Genomic DNA, 5,672 nt, shown 5'->3' on the forward strand with positions numbered 1-5,672 from the left:
CACTGTGGCTCCCTTTTTTCCGGTACAGATCTTACCTGGCCAACGCATTGCACAAGCACTGCCGCTCCCCATGAATGTCCAGTTCCCTGCTTTGTCCCCAGAGCGCGGGTCCACTTCCCCTGGATCTTCGGAGGTGTTTTGGGTCCGTGCCATCAACCAACCCGCCCTAAACTCGTTCTTACTTTGCAAGGTAGGCACTTTGAAGGGTTAATCGACTCTGGAGCCGATACCACCTGTATTGCCTCAACACAATGGCCCCCCGAATGGCCAACTGCCTCCTCCTCCGATCATATTTCCGGGGTGGCTGGGTCCGTTAAAAAGGTCTTGATTAGTGCTCACAAATTGGTTTGGCAAGATGAGGACCGTAATGTTGGCCTCGTCCGCCCCTATATTATTCCAGATCTCCCCGTGAATCTTTGGGGCAGGGATATTATGGAACAAGTTGGAGCAATTATCCTTAGCAATTATCCAACAAATGCTCAATCAAGGCTATACTCCTACACAAGGCCTTGGGCGCCAATTGCAGGGCACCGCACACCCCATAGACCCTGCCCCCAACCATGGGTGCTTAGGCCTGGGCTTTTCATCACACTCCCAAAATTTTCCCTTGTGGTCACTGCCCCTCCTGCACCCCCGGCAGACAAAATTACCTGGCTCAACGATGACCCCGTCTGGGTGGGCCAGTGGCCACTTAACAGTGAGAAACTAACCGCAGCCCAGCAGCTTGTGCAGGAGCAATTAGATGCTGGACACATAGAACCTTCCACATCACCCTGGAACACCCCCATTTTTGTCATCAGAAAGAAATCTGGTAAATGGCGTCTCTTACATGACCTTAGAGCAATTAATAAAACTATGGTTCCCATGGGAGCCACTCAACCCGGTCTCCCGTGCCCCTCCACCATTCCTAAGGGAAGCTTTAAAATTGTCCTGGATCTTAAGGATTGCTTCTTTTCCATTCCTCTCCACCCTGATGATTGCAAACGCTTTGCTTTTTCGGTTCCCCTTACTAACTGTATAGGCCCTAACCCCCGATATCACTGGAAGGTTCTCCCCCAAGGCATGGCTAACAGCCCTACCCTATGTCAAAAATATGTTGCCACCATACTTGACCCCTTTAGAGTTTTATATCCCTCGGTTTTTCTAATCCATTATATGGACGATGTCCTGCTTGCTAGCAATGATGAGTCTCTGGTTCACCTGGCTGCCACTGATATAATATCCACCCTACAAACCCGCGGTTTTCAAATCTCTAAGGATAAAATTCAAATTCACCCCCCTCAACTTTTCCTTGGTTTCGAGTTACTCCCCAACCAAATTAAAACCCAAAAGGTCCAGATTCGTACACACCACCTTAAGACTCTTAATGACTTCCAAACCTTACTTGGGGACATCAATTGGCTCAGACCTTATCTCAAGATTCCCACGGGAACCCTAAAACCTCTTTTTGATACCCTGAAGGGTGACTCTAACCCTAACAGTCCTCGCTCCCTTACCCCTCAGGCACAAGAAGCCTTATCCTTTGTTAACTTAGCCATTCAGAATCAGTTTATTTCCTATTTTGATCGGTCTCAACCCCTTTTTCTTGTTGTTTGTCCCACCGCCTTCGCCCCTACCACTGTTTTGTGGCAGTCGGCCCCTCTTTTTTGGATCCATCTCCCGTCCTCACCGTCAAAAGTCTTAGCCACCTACCCCCACCTTGTGGTAAAACTCCTGTTTCAAGGGTGTGAAACTTCGGTGAAGCTTTTTGGCTGCCACCCCACTAAAGCTATAGTTCCCTATACCAAGCAAGAACTAGACTGGCTCCTTCAAAATTCACAAGAATGGGTTGTCTTTTCTGTTGGCTTTACCGGTGACATCGACAATCACTACCCTCCAAACAAATTGCTTCAATTTTTGAGTTTACACCCTGTTGTTTTCCCAAAGATTACCAAACTTCAGCCTATTTCTGATGCTTCCCTAGTGTTTACTGATGGCAGTTCTAATGGCACAGCCGCCTTTACTGTAGATGGCGCTGTTCACCAAGTGCCCACCCAACACACCTCAGCACAACTAGTTGAACTCTCCGCAGTTGTTAAAGTTTTTGAAACACTTCCCCAAGCCTTTAACCTATACACAGACAGCTGCTATATTGCGGCCTCTCTTCCCCTTTTGGAAACTGTCCCTTATATTAAACCTTCCACTCCCGCCTCCACACTTTTTTCCACCATACAGACTGTTATTTTACAACATTCCAACCCATTTTTTGTGGCCCACATTAGAGCTCACAGTGGCCTTCCTGGCCCCCTCACTGAGGGCAATGACACCGTGGACAATTCTCTTACATGACCTTAGAGCAATTAATAAAACTATGGTTCCCATGGGAGCCACTCAACCCGGTCTCCCGTGCCCCTCCGCCATTCCTAAGGGAAGCTTTAAAATTGTCCTGGATCTTAAGGATTGCTTCTTTTCCATTCCTCTCCACCCTGATGATTGCAAACGCTTTGCTTTTTCGGTTCCCCTTACTAACTGTATAGGCCCTAACCCCCGATATCACTGGAAGGTTCTCCCCCAAGGCATGGCTAACAGCCCTACCCTATGTCAAAAATATGTTGCCACCATACTTGACCCCTTTAGAGTTTTATATCCCTCGGTTTTTCTAATCCATTATATGGACGATGTCCTGCTTGCTAGCAATGATGAGTCTCTGGTTCACCTGGCTGCCACTGATATAATATCCACCCTACAAACCCGCGGTTTTCAAATCTCTAAGGATAAAATTCAAATTCACCCCCCTCAACTTTTCCTTGGTTTCGAGTTACTCCCCAACCAAATTAAAACCCAAAAGGTCCAGATTCGTACACACCACCTTAAGACTCTTAATGATTTCCAAACCTTACTTGGGGACATCAGTTGGCTCAGACCTTATCTCAAGATTCCCACGGGAACCCTAAAACCTCTTTTTGATACCCTGAAGGGTGACTCCAACCCTAACAGTCCTCGCTCCCTTACCCCTCAGGCACAAGAAGCCTTATCCTTTGTTAACTTAGCCATTCAGAATCAGTTTATTTCCTATTTTGATCGGTCTCAACCCCTTTTTCTTGTTGTTTGTCCCACCGCCTTCGCCCCTACCGCTGTTTTGTGGCAGTCGGCCCCTCTTTTTTGGATCCATCTCCCGTCCTCACCCTCAAAAGTCTTAGCCACCTACCCCCACCTTGTGGTAAAACTCCTGTTTCAAGGGTGTGAAACTTCGGTGAAGCTTTTTGGCTGCCACCCCACTAAAGCTATAGTTCCATATACCAAACAAGAACTAGACTGGCTCCTTCAAAATTCACAAGAATGGGTTGTCTTTTCTGTTGGCTTTACCGGTGACATCGACAATCACTACCCTCCAAACAAATTGCTTCAATTTTTGAGTTTACACCCTGTTGTTTTCCCAAAGATTACCAAACTTCAGCCTATTTCTGATGCTTCCCTAGTGTTTACTGATGGCAGTTCTAATGGCACAGCCGCCTTTACTGTAGATGGCGCTGTTCACCAAGTGCCCACCCAACACACCTCAGCACAACTAGTTGAACTCTCCGCAGTTGTTAAAGTTTTTGAAACACTTCCCCAAGCCTTTAACCTATACACAGACAGCTGCTATATTGCGGCCTCTCTTCCCCTTTTGGAAACTGTCCCTTATATTAAACCTTCCACTCCCGCCTCAACACTTTTTTCCACCATACAGACTCTTATTTTACAACGCTTCAACCCATTTTTTGTGGCCCACATTAGAGCTCACAGTGGCCTTCCCGGCCCCCTCACTGAGGGCAATGACACCGTGGACAATGCTACTCGCTTAATGGCTGTGTTTGATTCCTCACATTCATTGCAGCTTGCACAACAGGCTCACAAATTACACCATCTCAATGCTCAGACTCTCAGACTTAAGTTTTCCATTACCAGAGAACAGGCTCGTGATATAGTTAAATCCTGTAAGGCCTGTCTGTCCCTTTTGCCGGAACCCCACACTGGAGTCAATCCCCGTGGTCTCCTCCCCGGCGAACTCTGGCAAATGGACGTTACTCATTATCCTGCTTTTGGTAATCTAAAATATATTCATGTTACAGTTGATACTTTTAGTGGTTTTATTTGTGCCTCTCTCCACACAGGAGAGGCTACCAAAGATGTTATTGCTCATATGTTGCATTGTTTTACTGTTATACCTGTTCCCGTGGCCGTCAAAACTGACAACGGCCCAGGATACATTAGTTCTAAGTTTAAAGATTTTTGTGCGAAATTTGGCATCGCCCATAAGACGGGCATACCCCTGAACCCCCAGGGTCAGGGCATTGTTGAGCGAGCCAATCAAACCTTGAAAAATATGCTTTTTAAACTCACATCGGAAAGTGAAACCTTGTATGCTCGCAAAGGCAAACATTGCCTGCTTTTAAATCATGCACTTTTTGTGCTCAATTTTCTGTCCTTGGACAGCAACAGCCGGTCAGCTGCTGACCGCTTTTGGCATCCTTCCACACAGGAAAATTTTCAACAAGTTCTTTGGAAGGATGTACACACCGGCCGATGGCTCGGCCCTCACCCAGTCCTTATCTGGGGCAAAGGCCATGCCTGTGTTCACAATGCCACCACTGGAGAAACGCGCTGGCTTCCAGACAGACTGGTCAAGCTTTATAACCCACCCAGGGAAAGCGCCCCTGAGGATTTTTCTGTTTCCGTTTCAGGTCCCGCTGACACACCCGCCACCTCGCCGACTGACCTACAAGATGTTCCTGCTTCTACCGAGACTTCTCCTTCTCCTTTTGGTTTCTGATCTTTATTCCCCTTTTACCTTGGCTAGCCCCTATCGTCTTTACAACTACACTTGGCTCATAATCAACGAGGCCGGTGACATTGCCAACGCTACTTCCCAGATTGCTGCCACCACCCCGTGGCCTTCCCTCCAGGTAGACCTCTGTGCTCTTGCCCTTGGCGCCGGCGAACGCTGGGGTACCCCTGATCACTTTATGCCTCAGCCTCGCCCCGTGAACACTTTCAACAGATATAGCACACTTCCTGGATGTTTCCATGCTGTAGCTCGAACCTACCTCACAATGGCACCGATCTATGTCTGCCCTGGACCCAGTCATCGCGATCGATCCCTCGATAACAAGTGCGGCTATCGCGACACCTACTTTTGCGCCTCCTGGGGATGCGAAACCTCTGGGGACACGTATTGGCGACCCTCTTCATCCTGGGATCTCATTCAGGTCAAACGACTCAACCCTTCACCGCATCAATTAAATTCCGGCCCAGTGCCTTTTAACCCTTCCTGCTCCAAAAATTGGTGTAACGCCCTCTCCATCACCTTTACAACGCCTGGCAAACAATACCATTGGACTCGTCAGGCTGACTGGGGCTCGCCTGTACTCGACTCAACCCTTCACCGCATCAATTAAATTCCGGCCCAGTGCCTTTTAACCCTTCCTGCTCCAAAAATTGGTGTAACGCCCTCTCCATCACCTTTACAACGCCTGGCAAACAATACCATTGGACTCGTCAGGCTGACTGGGGCCTTCGCCTTTACATCAGCGGCTATGATATAGGTCTCACCTTCTCCATCAAGCTTCTGAAACAACCACCTCGGTTCAAACCCATTGCCATTGGCCCCAACCCCCTTCTTTACCCCCACAACGCTGCCACCCCCTCCTTTG

Source organism: Fukomys damarensis, unplaced genomic scaffold (genome assembly GCF_012274545.1).
Source record: "Fukomys damarensis isolate Sample0158 unplaced genomic scaffold, DMR_v1.0_HiC HiC_scaffold_13, whole genome shotgun sequence".
Lineage (NCBI taxonomy): Eukaryota > Metazoa > Chordata > Mammalia > Rodentia > Bathyergidae > Fukomys > Fukomys damarensis.